The sequence below is a fragment of the Erythrolamprus reginae genome, chromosome 3 (genome assembly GCF_031021105.1).
Source record: "Erythrolamprus reginae isolate rEryReg1 chromosome 3, rEryReg1.hap1, whole genome shotgun sequence".
Classification (NCBI taxonomy): Eukaryota; Metazoa; Chordata; class Lepidosauria; order Squamata; family Dipsadidae; genus Erythrolamprus; species Erythrolamprus reginae.
The window spans coordinates 154,318,182-154,336,561 of record NC_091952.1 but is presented as its reverse complement, the minus strand read 5'-3'; the positions used below and the strand labels follow the sequence as shown (position 1 = coordinate 154,336,561).

The 18,380-nt window shown below is 39.6% G+C and overlaps 1 protein-coding gene across 1 annotated transcript in view; it reads left to right on the top strand.

The window, feature by feature from the left end:
* The window catches only part of GABBR2 (gamma-aminobutyric acid type B receptor subunit 2), a 399,353-nt gene that overhangs the window by 37,713 nt on the left and 343,260 nt on the right, over positions 1–18,380 (top strand). The window lies entirely within an intron of this gene.

Here is an 18,380-nt window from a genome sequence, read left to right as displayed (position 1 = left end):
CCTCTGGGGGATGGGGGAAGCTGTTTTTGCCCTCCTCAGGCATTGAATTATGGGTGTGGGCACTCGCACATGTGCAATAGCATGCGCACATGCTCATTCGGCACCTGAGGGGAAAAAGGTTTGCCATCACTGGTTTGGAACATTAGATAATTCTAAAGAGGGTGTCTGACTTCTATGATCTACTTCAAAATCCACAAACAAATGTAGGTAAAGTCCAATGAAACGTTTTTGCTTGTATAATTATCAGTGGGATAGAGAGGAAATTATTTCCCATGAATTGTCATCTACTAAGAGTGATATGGAGCATTTAGAGAGTTTCAATCACAGGCTTTGTGTGGATGTGAAATGCTGAAAGATGTACAGGTGCATTGTATAATTGTGGTTTTGTTTAGATTAACTGGTTGCAAAGCCAGATTCAAAATGGGATTTTGAGGACATTTAATTAGTTGGAGCAATTTATGAACCACATTCTGAGACCATCTACATACAAACAAAAAAATTATTCCTGAATTATTAATTTGATATTAGCATAAATATGGTTTGGCAAAATTGCTGTTGGCATAATCAAAGGTACTATTAATTATCTGCTTAATTAGAAGTTGGGAGTTCCTGAAGCTGAGAGATAACTGCAGTCTGCCACTGAATACATTGTAAGGGATGTTGTTTTTGTACTTGCAATAAATTAAGTACAGCTCGTTGCATTATAATTTTGAAGAACAAAATCTGATTTTAGAATAAAAGGGGCTTAGCCTAATAGCTATTCTTTAGATAAGTAAATGTAGAAAGAGGCTACTCCTCTCCTTTGAGCTCTGGTTTCAAGAACAGCTAACTTTATGGACCAAATATCATGATGTTTAACAGATATTGATTTTATCCAGTTTTTGGAAAAAATAGTTTGGATTATGTGATAAATGAGGATAAGTATTTAGACTATTTTTAGAATACAGGGTATCTTTATGAAATTAATTACAAGTCAAGATAATAGTAAGATTTCATTTGCCAATTGCATCCTTTTTGCTATGTGTAATCTTTATATAATCACCTTGTAATCAGCTTTAATATATTACTGTAAGTTTTTAACACACATCCTTATCAACAACTGAGCTCTGAATGATCATTTCATTATACCAGTTGAAAACAACTTGATAGCACATAATCAGAAATCAAGTAGGTACATATTACCAAAAGAGGATTAGAAAAAATTCTAGGCTGGTAATTATAGCATCTGATAGAACTACCACCTCTAGCTATGATTTTCACGGGAAAATTCATGTTTTGTGCACTTTTATTGGTAAGCTCCTAAAAGAATCAGTAATGTGGTACAGTAACTCTTGTTCCTAGGACTTCATTCATTAATTCTACTTGGAAAACATTCTTTGCAGACAGTAACAATGAAAGAACCTGCAAGATAAGGGCTGGGGGGGGGGAAGCTTCAAAAAAAAAAAGCTGCATTCAGAGTATAAGATGCACTTGAATTTTCAGCCTCTTTTAGGGAGGAAAAAGGTGTGTCTTATACTCCAAAAAATACAGTAAATAACTGTGAGTGATGCCTCACCAGTGCATATGAATAAATGTTTTAGATATACAGTGGTCCCCCGATTATCGCGAGGGTTCCGTTCCAGGACCCCTCGCGACAATCGATTCTTCGTGAAGTAGCGGTGCGGAAGTAAAAACACCATCTGCGCATGCGCAGATGGTGTTTTTACTTCCGCTGCAGCAGCGAGGAGCCGAAGATTGGGGTTTCCCCGCCGCCCACGCAAACTCCTCGCTGCTGCCGCGCCCGCCGCTTGTCTTGTCCGCCCACCGCTTGTCCGCCGCCTGCCTGCCCGTGCGCCCGCCGCTCGCTCGCCCTTCGCCCGCCCACGCTGTTCGCTCGCGCCGCTTCCCAGCTGAGTCCTGAAGCCAGAAGGCAAAGGCGAACTTCCGCATTTGGCTTCGGGACTCAGCTGGGAAGCGGCGCTGGGGTTTCCCCACCGCACACACAAAATCCTCGCTGCCGCTCGCCCGCGCTTCGCCCGCCCACGCCGTTCGCTCGCGCCGCTTCCCAGCTGAGTCCTGAAGCCAGAAGGCAAAGGCGAACTTCCGCGTTTGGCTTCGGGACTCAGCTGGGAAGCGGCGCTGGGGTTTCCCCACCGCCCACGCAAACTCCTCGCTGCCGCTCGCCCGCCCTTCGCCCGCCCACGCCGTTCGCTCGCGCCGCTTCCCAGCTGAGTCCTGAAGCCAGACGGCAAAGGCGAACTTCCGCGTTTGGCTTCGGGACTCAGCTGGGAAGCGGCGCTGGGGTCTTACTGGCCGCCCACGCAAAGGGGAAACCCCGGCTCCTCGCTGATGCCCGCCGCTCGCCCTCCCGCCAGCAAGAGGGGGAAGACCCAGGGAAGCCGCCCAGCAGCTGATCTGCCCGGGGAACACAAACTCCACCATCTACGCATGCGTGGCCATAGAAAAAAGGGGCGCGCATGCGTAGATGGTGTTTTTACTTCCGGGTGGAAAAATCGCGATATAGCGATTAGCAATGATCGAGAGCGCGAAACTCGGGGGATCACTGTATAACCATATCAATGCAATTTCAATCGTGTATTTCCATAATTCTTTTTGGTGACCAGCTAAAGGATAAATCTTTGTCAGCTATTGTCAACAATGCATGCCATAGTGATATGTGATCTTTCCTGACATAAGACTTTACTGGAAAAATATTGATTAACAATAAAAGTTTTAAGAAGAAACTTTAAGGAGAAAGCAGAAGATTAAAAAACTGTTGATAACATGTTATTGAAAGGAATGATGGAAAATTCAGCTGTAGCTTTGAATTCTCCTCTTTGATGCTTTTTTCTTCTTTTTTTACTGGGAAAAACTATAAATAATAAGGCAGCCATGGTAAAATATGTATTGTATACTTCAGGCTAACACCAGAAGAGTTACAGTAAATTCTTTCCTAAATATTATCTTCATTTTAAGAAAAGGAGCTTTGTTGCATTTATTTATTTATTTATTTGTGTATTCATTTATCTATTTATTTGATTTAGAAACATAGAAACATAGAAGTCTGACGGCAGAAAAAGACCTCATGGTCCATCTAGTCTGCCCTTATGCTATTTTCTGTATTTTATCTTAGGATGGATATATGTTTATCCCAGGCATGTTTAAATTCAGTTACTGTGGATTTATCTACCACGTCTGCTGGAAGTTTGTTCCAAGGATCTACTACTCTTTCAGTAAAATAATATTTTCTCATGTTGCTTTTGATCTTTCCCCCAACTAACTTCAGATTGTGTCCCCTTGTTCTTGTGTTCACTTTCCTATTAAAAACACTTCCCTCCTGGACCTTATTTAACCCTTTAATATATTTAAATGTTTCGATCATGTCCCCCCTTTTCCTTCTGTCCTCCAGACTATACAGATTGAGTTCATTAAGTCTTTCCTGATACGTTTTATGCTTAAGACCTTCCACCATACTTGTAGCCCGTCTTTGGACCCGTTCAATTTTGTCAATATCTTTTTGTAGGTGAGGTCTCCAGAACTGAACACAGTATTCCAAATGTGGTCTCACCAGCATTCTATATAGCGGGATCATAATCTCCCTCTTCCTGCTTGTTATACCTCTAGCTATGCAGCCAAGCATCCTACTTGCTTTCCCTACCGCCTGACTGCACTGTTCACCCATTTTGAGACTGTCAGAAATCACTACCCCTAAATCCTTTCTTCTGAAGTATTTGCTAACACAGAACTGCCAGTACAATATTCAGATTGAGGATTCCTTTTCCCCAAGTGCATTATTTTACATTTGGAAACATTAAACTGCAGTTTCCATTCCTTTGGCCATTTAGCTAGTAAAGCTAAATCATTTACCATATTACAGACGCCTCCAGGAATATCAACCCTATTGCACACTTTAGAGTCATCGGCAAATAGGCAAACCTTCCCTACCAAACCTTCCCCTCTGTCACTCACAAACATATTAAAAAGAATAGGACCCAGAACAGACCCCTGTGGCACACCGCTTGTAACCTGACTCTGCTCAGAATACTCGCCGTTAACAATAACTCTCTGATGTCTACGCTTCAGCCAGCTGCAAATCCATTGAACTATCCAGGGATTAAGTCCAATCTTCACTAATTTATCTATCAGCTCTTTATGTGGAACCGTGTCAAAGGCTTTGCTGAAATCCAGGTAGGCAATATCCACGGCCCCACCTTCATCCAACACCTTTGTGACATAGTCAAAGAAATCAATGAGATTAGTCTGACATGATTTGCCTTCAGTAAAGCCATGCTGATTTGGGTCCAATAAGTTATTGTTTTTTAGGTGCTGATTTATCCTCTTTTTGAGTAGAGTCTCCATCATTTTAACTACAACTGATGTCATTTATATGCCAATTAATTAATTTGCTTAACAAATTTGAAAGATAACCTATGTAGCCAATATTCTGTTTAGGTATTTTTAGGAGATCTATCTACTCTTGACTTCAAACTGATAGATAACTTGTTGGGCTTTTAGAAATCATTTAAACTTAGCTTAAAACCATTTAATAAGTTATTATTAAGTCATTTAATAATAATAATAATAATAATAAAACTACATTTATTTAAGTGCAGTTGCATAATTTGCATGCTTTATATTAGATGATAACCTGCATAAAATGTAGCAATATCAACAGGAACAAATCTGACTGATTAATGTTGATGTAAGTAAAAAGAAATACAACAAATTCTTACCGAACATTCCTGCAAAACCTCATCCAGTAAGACAAGAAAATATTTCTATTTACCTATTCTTATATTTTATGTGTTTGTGGACCTTTAAAAAATCAATAGTAATTATATTATGTATATAAGTGTCTTCAAGAACATTGAAATTTAGAAACTCTGTGTATTACTTTCATTTACGAAGTCAGGGCAGTTCAGGGTGAGGGGAGCATCATCATTGTTTTCTCTCCTTTCTTCCAAGAGGATGATCTATTGGTTTTCTGTCCTTTTGCAAACAGGGAAAGCTTTTAATTTAATTTTAAAGCAGAACTGCATTTAAATTCAATATTTTATTTCATTATTTTATTAGACTGCAGTACATCTTTCCTGTACTTAGTTATTTAATATTGCCTGGTATATACAGTACATGTCTAAAAAGAAATCCTGCATTTCTTGTTCAACAATCTCTCTATATAAAAGCCAAATATCACTCACTCATCACAAAATCTCCAGAACTGTAAAGCCTACAAACTTGAAACTTGGCATGTATGTTCCTCTTGGCTTCTAGGTGCCTGCTGAGAAAGGATCAGACAACTATCAAATCATTAATATTTCTTATACAGAATTATATCAACATTCTCTGATGCTAAAGAGTTAGATGTTCTATTCCCCCTCCCCACCTGAAAAGAACTCTGTTCCAACTGCCAGTTGCCTTATATTAACACACTCTGATGCTATCCATTTGCAATGGCATCAACAACTTTCTGTTGGGGAAGCTGTCCATTGAGCATATGAAGTATGAATCTGTGGACTTAGCAATGGAGGGCGAATATGCTGTTTTTACCCTATGGAGTTCTTGCACACTCTCATCCCACTAAGATTATCCCCTCATATCCTCTGCCTCAAGGTTGACACTCCAATCATGCTGTTATGCAATCTAACCCCTCTGAAACTGTGCAATGGCACCAGGCTTCAGGTGAAGACTCTATAGAAACACATAAGCAAAGCCATGATTTTCACAGGCGACAATCAGGGAGAAACTGTTTTCATATCCCAAATTCCTCTGATCCCATCAGACTACCACTTTGAGTTCAAATGTCTACAGTTTCCCAGTAAGGCATGCTACACCATCACCATCAGAGGGGCGGCATACAAATCAATCAAACAAACAAACAAACAAACAAACAAACAAACAAACATTATTATTACTAATAAATATTATTATTATTATTATTATTATTAATAATAATAATAATAATAATGCAAGGAACAGACTTTGAAAATGGTTAGTGTGCATCTGATGAGTGACTTTCTCCTATGGCGAGTTGTATATGGCATGCTCCAGAGTCAGTTCACCTGACAGCCTGGTCATCCTCCAGCCAGAGAGCAAAACCAGGAATGTTGTTTATAGGGAGGTTTTGAGCAATTCATCTGAGGGAGGAATAGAATAGAGTAGAGTAAAATAGAATAGAATAGAATAGAATAGAATTTTATTGGCCAAGTGTGATTGGACACACAAGGAATTTGCCTTGGTGCACATGCCCACAGTATACATTAAAAAAAAAGATAAATTCATCAAGAATCATAGGGTATAATATTTAATGATAGTCCGGGGAGAGCATTTCACCAAAGCAGCTGCCGTCTGCACCATCTTGGAGAAGAATGTCTATGCTATGCAAGTTATCAGCCTGGCTATGAAGACAAAAAAACCCCAGGGTTGCTGGTGGGATTAAAGGGCTTAAAGCTATCTATTTTATCGTTGTTAGACTTACAATAATGTCTTAATCTGTAATAGAAACTTAGCTTACCGTCTCTAATGAACTAATATAATCTCTTTTAAACTACTCATTAATTTTCCAACTTTAACTGTCAAGCCCGATTACATAGTTTTGGAGCATGGGTATCTAGCCACTAGTGTTCAATAAAAGACAAATGGCCTTGTAAATGTACATGCTTATGATATAGATGTAAGCTACATATAAAACTAAAAATGGATCGCTCAGTAGATAGGCAAGGTGGAATGTAAATGTTTGCTTATAATATAATATATATGTTTTTAACTTCAGTTCCCACCACCAAAGATACCCTGCCAATGATTTATTAATGAGTTATTAATCAAAATATCTGGAGGGACATTAAGGTATCTTTAATTTGAAAGATACCAATGGAGCAGTTCATACATACCTTTTAAAGAGAATATATTTTTTCACCAAATGGCAGCCATACTTTCATTATGGCATTGCAAATGAATTTGAGAAATCCAATTTAAAATTCCCATTCTTCCATGAAGCTGATTGAATGATTTTTCACTACTGGTTATCACTTAACCTAATCACAATAAATATCCAAATGTAGCGTCCAAATAATAATTTCACCCAAATAATTTCTGCTCAATAGAAAATATCAAATCCATAAAAACAATAATATCTGTGACATTAGTAATAAATTGTCTGTATTTATTCATTTAAAAAGGCAGCTCTTGAGTTCATAAAGAAAATATATAAATTATCCACTGTTGCAAGGCAGAAGTTAGTTTGACTTTTTGGAGTTGCATCACAGTTGTTATAGCTATACCATTACAGTTCAGGATCCATAACAAATTCCAATAGATTTAGGACAGTGGTTGGCAAACATAAACACTCAAACAAACATTTTGACCTGTTTCCCATGACCCCCTAGCCACTCCTATCGAGTCAGTCATTAGGACAGCGAACTGGGAACCACAAACCCTTCTCTCACTCTCTCATTCTCTCTCTGTCTGTCTGTCTCTGTTTGTATGTCTCACCCCCTCCCTCCCTCTTCTCTCTATCTATATCTCTCTCCTCCTCTGTCTCTATATCTCTCTCTATCTCTCCCCTTTTCTATATCTCACTCCCTCTCTCACCCCTCCCTCTCTGCATCTCTCTATGGCTTTCTCCCCCTTTCCCTCTCTATCTCCCCTTCTTTCTCTCTCTATATATCTCTTTGTATCTCTGTGGCTCTATGTCTCTCTCCCCCTCTCTCTGTATCTATGTCACTCTCTCCCTGTCTGTATCTCTCTCTCTCTCCCCTCTCTCTGTATCACTCACTATGTATGTCTTTCTCTCTCTCTCCCCCTCTTTATCTCATCCCTCTCACCCCCTCTGTATTTCTCTCTTCCCCCTCTGTATTTCTCTCTCCATCTCTATATCTTCCGCCTCTCTGTATTACTGCATTAAAGTTTTAAGTCTTAGTTAAACTATAGGTATGTTGAATAAAACTTGATATCATACTTAATAACAATATTATTGATAAAATTTATTGTTCGCATAAATATGTAGACTCAAATAAGGACAGAACAGCAAACACTACTTTTTTTAGTTGATTATATGAATCAGGAATACTATTCCAGCTATTAAAAATCAACATATCTTCCTTCTATGTACTGTAATCTAAGCACCACTTTTTTTCTGGGTGATTTTGATGAACATTTAAAAGGTAAGGAAGGAGTTGGATGGCATGTGGTGGATGCCCCTTGACTTTTTTTTTTTTTGGCAGATCTGCCAACATCCTGCTAGAAAAGAGGATATCGCCATATCCAGCCCTATAACTTTACCTAATCTTCCAGATTTTTGTTACATTCAAAGAAGCAAACCCCCCCAATCTCCCCCCCCCCCCGTATTTTTGATTTATAAAACACAATGTTAGCTGCCATAATTTCTCCATTCTGTGTAGTAATTAAATCTTCGTTGAGTCAAAGTCAACTCTACCTAGACAGTCCGTAGTGTTTCCTTGATAACAATGCAGAAATGATTTGCCACTGACTTCTTATTCATCTCATCTGCTCTCCTGGGATTTTCTGCATGCTTCCCATCCCACTACTACTCAACTATCACTTTTCTTAGACTTCCACACTTCAAAATCAACAAAGGTCTTTCTTCTTCACTTTTAAGACCCCTAATTGCAGCAGATAAATGGATTGCCACTTAGATCAAAGGAAGGATCTTGAATTTAACTGCAAATGATGCATTGCTCTGAACCACCAGCTTAGTCAGTGCCCCTTGGATTATTTTTTTAAGAGCTGCTCTCCTATAAAGGTGACTGTAAAGGGGGCTATTCAGTTCAGGGCCACTTTAAAACAAGTGGAGAGAGAGGAGATGGCGGAGTTTAGGACCCTGCGGTATTGTCTTCGAGCTGCTGCTGTGCCGGCATGCAAATAATAATAATAATAATAATAATAATAATAATAATAATAATAATAATAATAATAATAATAAAATAATAATAATAACAACAACAACAACAACAACAACAATAACAATAATTTATTAGATTTGTATGCTGCCCCTCTCCGGAGACTCGGGGCGGCTCACAACAACATAAACAGTGTACAAATCCAATTATTAAAAAATACAGTTTAAAACCCTTATAATAAAATAATCACACAATCCAATCAAACCATACACCAACCTTGACAATAGGTGTGTGTGTTAATTTCCCTATGCCTGGCGGCAAAGATGAGTTTTTAATAATTTACGAAAGGCGAGGAGGGTGGGGGCAGTCTTAATCTCTGGGGGGAGTTGGTTCTAGAGGGCCGGGACCACCACAGAGAAGGCTCTTACCCTGGGTCCCACCAGACGACATTGTTTAGTCGACAGAACCCGGAGAAGGCCAACTCTGTGGGACTTAATCGGCCGCTGGGATTCATGCTGCAGAAGGCGGTCTCAGAGGTATTTTGGTCTGATGCCATATAAGGCTTTATAGATCATAACCAACACTTTGAATTGTGACCGAAAATGCATTTCTAAATGGCTCTCGGAAGCAGTAAAAGACACGAAATGGAGATTTCAGTTCAGTAACAACTGGTTTTAAAACATCACTGCGGAAAGGGAAGGGGAATCACTCCGGAACCTCTTATCTTTTACCGTCTGGGTCAAGTACAGTCAGGTGGATTTCCCCGCAAGTCAAATCCTTCCAAACAGCGCTTGGGAGCCCAACTCTCTGAAGTGGGGTTGCTTCATTCTCTACATTTTCCAAAATTCAATCCATACAATTAAATCATGACCGTGACCTAAATCCAGCAATATAAAATCAAAACATGTGGATGGACCCTTTGAATGCATGGCATGGCATCCTCCCTGCATAAGGGATAGGGATTACAACTCCCATCATTCCTAACTCATGCTATTTGGGGGACAAAGAAGTTTGCGATTCCTGGACCTCTGGAGTGCAGTGAGTTGGGGAAGGCTGAGCAAGTTCACCGGTTATCTACGCTGAGTCATAAAGAAGATTTCTTGAGACAGAGCTTACAAAAAAAAACCCAAAAAACTTTAAGCAAAGTCTGTGTTCAACTGCTAACCAGTGTGAGTCTTTCTTTTGACACTGGGATATCTAAGCATGTGGACATTCATCCACCCATGCAACAGAAACCTAAAGATCAGCAAAGGCTTCCTTTCCCCTTTTGTGCTAGAATTATTTCAGCACCAAAACATCTTGATTTATTATGCTGCTACTAAGAGAGAGCAGGGCTGGCTGTGTACAGACAGCCCCCCTCTCCCTCCCTCCCCTCTCCCCCCCCTCTCACAAAAAGGAAGAGCCACACACAAGGGGCTAAAGAGCCACAGGTGGCTTGCGAGCTGCAGTTTGCCGATCCCTGACTTAGGAGAACATATTCATCTTTGAGAAACAGCATCGTACTAGGAAGACTTGTTAGGAAGCATCAAATTGGCAGGGAGGAGGGATCAAGCATAGAGCTCCCTGGAGTCACTGCATAACTGTAAAAGGGCTAGGGCCAATCCTCCCTAAGTTATTTGGAGTCTTACCTAATTGTTCCCAGAAGTAGGCTGCTCGATTCCTGAGATTCCTATATTGTAGGCAGAACATAATAAAGTAGTTAGCATAAATTCTGCATATGTATGTCTGGTTATTCACACCTGACATGACTATAAAAATCTTATCTTTCTACTTGTTAAAATTTGTACATTTATTTATAGTTTATTAAAAAGTGAAAAGCAAAAACAAAAAACAAAACTAACCCCAACCCTTCAAAAGATTGAAAATCTTTGGTTTTCAGCTCTTTGCTCATGGGGATCTAGTTATCTGGGTATTTGGTCAACATTTCACTACCGTGTTTCCCCGAAAGTAAGACAGTGTCTTACTTTCTTTTTATCCCCAAAATCCCCACTATGTCTTACTTTCGGGGTATGTCTTATATTGTTAAAGGGGCACTGACAGCTAAAAAAACTGTGTAAAATGTGTTTTTTTAGTGTATATGCATTTTACCTTCTGTGACGGGCGGGGGGGGAGGTTTCTTTGGAGTAGAGACGTGCCCGAGTAAATTTGCAGAGGCGGCAGTGACAAGTGCAGGGGACGGCGCGGTGACGTATGGAGAGGGGGACGGCGCAGGCGTGGGCAGGAGGCGGCGCTCATTTGGATCAGACGGAGGCGGCAGATGCGGTGACGTATGGAGGGGGGGAAGTGGGCAGGAGGCGGCGCGCAGCTAGATGAGAGGGAGGCGGCAATACCCCCGTGTTTCCCCGAAAGTAAGACATATGTTTTACCTTCTGTGACGGGCGGGGGGGGGGGAGGTTTCTTTGGAGTAGGGATGTGCCCAAGTAAATTTGCAGAGGCGGCAGTGACAAGTGCAGGGGACGGCGCGGCGACGTATGGAGAGGGGGACGGTGCGGACGTGGGCAGGAGGCGGCGCGCAGCTAGATGAGAGGGAGGCGGCAATACCCCCCGTGTTTCCCCGAAAGTAAGACATATGTCTTACTTTCGGGGTACGGCTTATATTAGCCGATCCCCCTGAAACCCCCGATACGTCTTACAATCGGGGGTGTCTTACTATCGGGGAAACAGGGTAAAAGCAAATGCAAGGAAGATTGCAAATGCTCTCCAACACCTTGTGACTTTTCAAACTAAAGCTGTACTTGCAACAAAATGGTGAGTCATAAACGAGTGTGCTGTGTGAATCTAGCCTAAGAGTTTATATAGTTCATTGTGGTTTAGGAATCCATAAAACTACTAAGTATAGCATGCTCAATTTTACATCTGAAAGAAATAAGACTGGGTCAGCGAGAAAACAGATAAAGTGGAAAATCCATGGTTCAATATGGATTTATTTTATTTATTTATTTATTTTGTCCAATACACAATGAGGGTTTTAGTGGGTGGATCATGTTTTCTAGGTTGATTTTGAATGTATTTGTTCATTGTCATGGGATTTTAGAGACCCCAATAACCAAAAACGTATTGTACTCTTGGCAAAGCTGAGAAATCAGGATTGGAACAATGGCATCACCTGGGATACAGCAGAAGTTTAATCAATGTTAAGGCTTCACAAGCTGCCTTTGAAATTGCCACAGGCCTTCCAAGTAGTTTGATGTTTGGCATGGATAACTGTTGTCTAGGAAATGCAGTGTTACTTTGGGCATGTAGAACATTCTGTGCTTAACAATGAATAGTGGCCAACATTTTAGCAAATGTGGTGAATTTTTCAAATGGCAGCCAATTCTCTTGTTTGTGATATGTTTTATAACTTATTTTGATGGCTCATCATAGATCTAGCTAGGAATGCTAGAATCGTCCCCATGCACCAAGATTTCTAAGTGGGGTTTTTTTTTTAAAGATTTGGTGGATGAAAATGGAGCTTTGAGTAATTTAGTGTTGCTACTATTTCTCCACCACTATCACAGCCAGAAATGTTGTCTACCACATTTCTGGGAAGGAAGGAAGGAAGGAAGGAAGGAAGGAAGGAAGGAAGGAAGGAAGGAAGGAAGGAAGGAAGTTCTATTTCTATGGCTTGATCTCTGGCAATGGGCCTTTGAGAAAATGAAAGTGTCAGAGTTGCTTGGTACCTTTGGAAAGGATTTTGACACTGTTAAATAGGTTGCCTTATAGCTGTACAGTATTGTAACTGCATTGTAATCCTGGTGGGAATTTCACCCTGCTCTGAGTTGGAATAGCTTCTGATCTGATTAATGTACAGATATATGGAAGACAGCTGAGAAGATTTTACAAAGTGCATGCATTCTGTCTCATTGTCCCTAAATTATAAACGAAGATGCTACAAAATGTGGCTGAAGTTTGACAAGGTAATAATGCTATTTCTTTGCCATCCTGTTTTAAAACTTAAAGATATGGGACCACCGCTATCTGTTAAACAGCTGCTACTTAATGACAAAATATGTCTGCTTCCTGTACTCTAGTAATTCATTAAACACTGGAAATAGCATTGACATATGGTAATATGTGTCATAAGGGATAAATTATTCTGTTAAAAATAAATGTCTGTATCACTACTGATAGCTTGAGCCAATAATGATATTGCTGAACTATTTAAAATTATGATACACTTTTCCAGCTGTTTACCCAACGAAGCACAAAAGATTGTTTTTGTTTTTGAAAGAATTTGCTAATCTTTAAAGCAAGGATGCAATTACTAGTTGCGATTATGTAGCTGAAGATAAAGGTTCCAATTGGAATATTTCTCAGTATTGTGGGGATAAAAATTAACCACTAAGTAAATGCTTCATGTGTTTTGCAGGTGAAGCTATGCAAAATCACATCCGATATCTGTACAATTAGAACAGGGACTCCCCAGGGTTGTATGCTTTCTCCACTCTATATCAATGACTGCATCTCAAAAGATCCCTCTGTTAAAGTACTGAAGTTTGCAGATGATACAACAGTGCTTGGTCTCATTTGAGACAATGACTAATCTGCATGCAAATAGGAGGTTGAACAACTAACCTTGTACAATCTTAAACTAAACACACTCAAAACCATAGAAATGATGGTAGATTTTAGGAGAAACCTCTTACATGACAACCTCTTACAATACTAGACAACACAGTATCAACCGTAGAGACCTATCATATTTCAAGACTTAAAATGGACACCTAACATTAAAAATGTCATCAAAAAAGAATAACAAAGAATGTTCTTTCTGCGCCAACTCAGAAAGCTCACAGTGCCCAAGTAGCTGATGCAGTTCTACGGTGAGATTATTGAATCTGTCATCTGCACCTCTGTAACTGTGTGCTTTGGCTCTGCAACCAAATATGACAGTCAGAGACTTCAACGGATAATTGGAAGGTCTGGTAGGGAAGGTTTGCCTATTTGCCGATGACTCTAAAGTGTGCAATAGGGTTGATATTCCTGGAGGCGTCGGCAATATGGTAAATGATTTAGCTTTACTAGATAAATGGTCAAAGCAATGGAAACTGCAGTTTAATGTTTCCAAATGTAAAATAATGCACTTGGGGAAAAGGAATCCTCAATCTGACTATTGTATTGGCAGTTCTGTGTTAGCAAATACTTCAAAAGAAAAGGATTTAGGCGTAGTGATTTCTGACAGTCTCAAAATGGGTGAACAGTGCAGTCAGGCAGTAGGGAAAGCAAGTAGGATGCTTGGCTGCATAGCTAGAGGTATAACAAGCAGGAAGAGGGAGATTATGATCCCGCTATATAGAATGCTGGTGAGACCACATTTGGAATACTGTGTTCAGTTCTGGAGACCTCACCTACAAAAAGATATTGACAAAATTGAACGGGTCCAAAGACGGGCTACAAGAATGGTGGAAGGTCTTAAGTATAAAACGTATCAGGAAAGACTTAATGAACTCAATCTGTATAGTCTGGAGGACAGAAGGAAAAGGGGGGACATGATCGAAACATTTAAATATATTAAAGGGTTAAATAAGGTCCAGGAGGGAAGTGTTTTTAATAGGAAAGTGAACACAAGAACAAGGGGACACAATCTGAGGTTAGTTGGGGGAAAGATCAAAAGCAACATGAGAAAATATTATTTTACTGAAAGAGTAGTAGATCCTTGGAACAAACTTCCAGCAGACGTGGTAGATAAATCCACAGTAACTGAATTTAAACATGCCTGGGATAAACATATATCCATCCTAAGATAAAATACAGAAAATAGTATAAGGGCAGACTAGATGGACCATGGGGTCTTTTTCTGCCGTCAGACTTCTATTAGAACTGCAGAAAAAACAATTGCTATAAATCTGTCTTCCAATGAGGACCTGTATATTTACTGGTGGGCTACTAGCTAGAACGCCTAATCGGGCTAGTCTCTGCTGCTCTGGAGGTCCCATGAGTTTCAGCAGAGCTATGCTGCTGTGCCCGTGCAGATAGCAAAATCGTGCACGGAGACGCAGGTGCGTCTGTGTTCTGGCAAGATTTTTTACTTCCACGCATACGCCCCTTTCCTACTCTAGGCACTTATTATACAAAATAAATGGTTTCAGGTTTTAAGAAAAATTAAATATGTTTGTATATTAAAATATTTAATGATGTTTAAAGCTTCAAAATATAGTACAGTGGTACCTCTACTTAAGAACTTTTCTAGATAAGAACTGGGTGTTCAAGATTTTTTTTGCCTCTTCTTAAGAAGCATTTTCTACTTAAGAACCTGAGCCCGGAAAAATTTCCCAGGAAATTTAAGAGCGGCACGAAGGCCCAGCCAGTTTCCTGCCATTCCCCCTGGATTTCTCTCTCTGGCGCAGTTTATGGGAGGCAGCCTCGTGCTGGGTGTATGGGGGCGTGTGCTCCTCCTCGCCACCTCAGAGTCCCACTTTTTTTTTAACCTTTAAAGTTTTGGATTTTTTGGATTCTCCTCACCTCACCTTCTTCCTTTGGCAGCGACTGTCCTCCTCCTTGTCTTCCTCCTCTTCCTCCCACCCAAATTCCGAGCTTTTATTTCTTTCCTAATGGGTTTGCACACATTATTTGTTTTTACATTGATTCCTATGGGAAAAATTGTTTCTCCTTACAAAAGTTTCTACTTAAGAACTTGGTCACGGAATGAATTAAGTTCTTAAGTAGAGGTACCACTGTACTTTGAATTATTTGAACTATTGTCAAAAAGTTTTTTTGATTCCTGGAAAGACTGACTGGAAACAAAATATTTGTTTAACAAAATATGCCAGTCATAGCTTCTTAGAAAAGAGTGGACAATATAATTCAATATGGTACATATTCACTTTGTTGTTTAAAAATTAAGTTATAGCACATTCTATATAGGTATAATTATTATTGAATTTTCCTCAAGGTATTATTTAGATTTTTGATTGTTTTATCTTTTAAAAAACAGTTTGCTTTGTTCTGTTTGAACATTTCTGCCTTGTAGTTGCAATTTGAGTACTTTATTACAGATCACAAATTCAATATGCATATCAAAGCAATTAGATTAAGTAAAATAATGCAGAGAAATGAAAGAGGAAATAAAAGGGAGAAAGGAGGAAAGGACTATGTAATGAAAAAGAGGAAAACAATATATTGTTCTAGTGTTTTTTTTTATAATTACATTGTACAGCTCAAAATTAATTTGTCATTAATAGCAATCAGGTTCTACAAGCTTTGCAAAAAGCCTTACCTCCGTGAATGAATTTTAAAATAAAATTAATCTGAATGTCCAGGTAATGGTCTAATGAAAGGTATTAAAAACTCCCTGTACACCTCTCTGAATATTGGTAAGAACCAGAATTATTACTTGATTTCCTGTTCAAGACATTATAAGCTTCCTTCTCCAAGACCACTATAAAGGCTGCCAAGTTTCTACCAATAGCTATGGCTTATAGAGGTTGAATGATATCCTCTTTCTATTATTAAATCATCTCAGATTTGTGTTTTTCTTGTTATATTTGTGTTTCTGTATTTTATATTTTATATTTGTGTTTATTTGGTCTAGGCCTGGAAATTAAATCCATCTCTTATGTTAACTGCAAAATGTCAAAACACAACAGGATAAAGACCTTATAAAATTCTATCCTTACCTCAGTTATAAGGCCCTTATTTTACAACTAGTCCAGCAGTATATTATTTATCATTTGCACTGTGGAGACATATTGGGTAATATTAAGCTGAAACTTAAAAATATAAATAAACGAGTAATACATATCTTATTTTAGTAGCATTTCTGCAAAGGTAGTAAAAGGATTAGTGTTAAGTATTGAGACTGTGTAGTTTACTTCAAGGTCAAGAATACATATTGACTTTGTGGTGCCATTCCATGGTCAAATATTCATGGTCATGGTTGACACATACTCCAAATGGCTGGAGATTATACTAATGGGGTCACCATTAGAGGCTCAGTGATCTGGATACTCTGGAGACTCTTTGCCATCCATGAGTTGCCAGATGTATTAGTCTCAGACAATGGGCCACAGTTCATGGCCATCTAATTCAAGACATTCTTAACAGGCATCCGACACACAATGGTCACTCCTTTTCATCTGGCTAGTAATAGAGAAGACAAACACATGTTCAGAATAGCCAAAGAGGTGCCTGGGTGCCTAGATCCCGGTGACCGGCAAGAAAGAGTAGATAAATTTCTCTTATATAACCCCCTGCACAGCCACCAGTAGAGCTAATTACGGGCTGGCAGCTCCATTCAGTGCTATACAGGCTACACCCAAGTTATTCTAATCGGCAGGAACAATTCTATATCAATCGAACTAGGGCATTCAAAATAACCGGGTATTTGCCAGGAACTTTGCTGAGGGGTCCTATGGCTACCTGGGAAATAATAGAAATCACCAGTCTCAAAATCTATGTAGCTTTAGAGGGTGGGAGAAAAAGGCGGCGGCACATAGATCAACTGCACAGCCATCAACTCACAAATGCAGATTACCAAAATCCTCTTAATGGTCATTTCCTTACAGCTGACTCAAACCCAGGGGTGGGCTACTGCCTGGACAGGTGGAACGCAGTGGGGTAGCCAAAATGGAGCTCCACCCCAGAGCACCCAATTTGCAATGAAAGATGTTGGAAAAAAATGCAGGGCATCTTGCATAAGCCACGCCCAGTGTGGTAGTGAAAATTTTGGTAGCCCTTCACTGCTCAAACCCAAGGGTGACCAAACACCTAGTTGATGACCCTAGGTTCCAGCAACATCACAACTTTGAACTGGTAGAATCTACAACTCCACCCGAGAGCTTCCAAGAGGCCCAACCCAACCTCCCTGTCCGAAGCCAACTCCCCTACTGAACCACGCAGGTCCCCTAGGATTCCTGAACGCTCTGCCTACATATGGGACTATGTATGCTAATGGTTGGGCTAAACCAAGAGGAGAGGGATGTTAAGTATTGAGACTGCATGATTTACTCCAAGGTCTATAATTCAAGCAGGAAAATGGAGACTGTTGATTGGTTGAACCATCTGACAGCTCCCATAAAAGGGAGAGCTGTCAGTCTGGCTAGCTGCTGGATCTTACTCCTTGCTACAATAAAGAACAGTTGTTCAAAATCTGTCTCAAGCCTCTTCAGTCCCAGGATTTAACAATTAGCTTTTTGTATTACTTCAACTGTGCAATTAGCTTTAAAGTAAGAGATCTCTATTGATTTGTGGATTAATCAGGAAAAGGGGGATTAAAAACAGAAACTATAAATCTCCCTTTAACAAATAATTTAAAATAATTTAAATAAGCTTCATATGGTTTAGGGCAGTGTGCAGTAGGATATACTGCAATGGGATTTCTGTACTGATCAAAGAAATATGATCTTTATGTGATTAGTAGTATTTTGGGTTTAAAAATTAGTGAAAGGTGGATAAAAGATTAAGGTAAAGAAAATCAGGGAGCACTCCTAACCACTGGACAGAAATAACTATACGGTCCCTGAATTGTGCAGAATTTTTAGTGTTCTATGGATCTTGAATGGACAAACTTTGGAAACAATTGCAGCTGGTGTGATTGAAATACAGTGGTACCTCTACTTACAAACT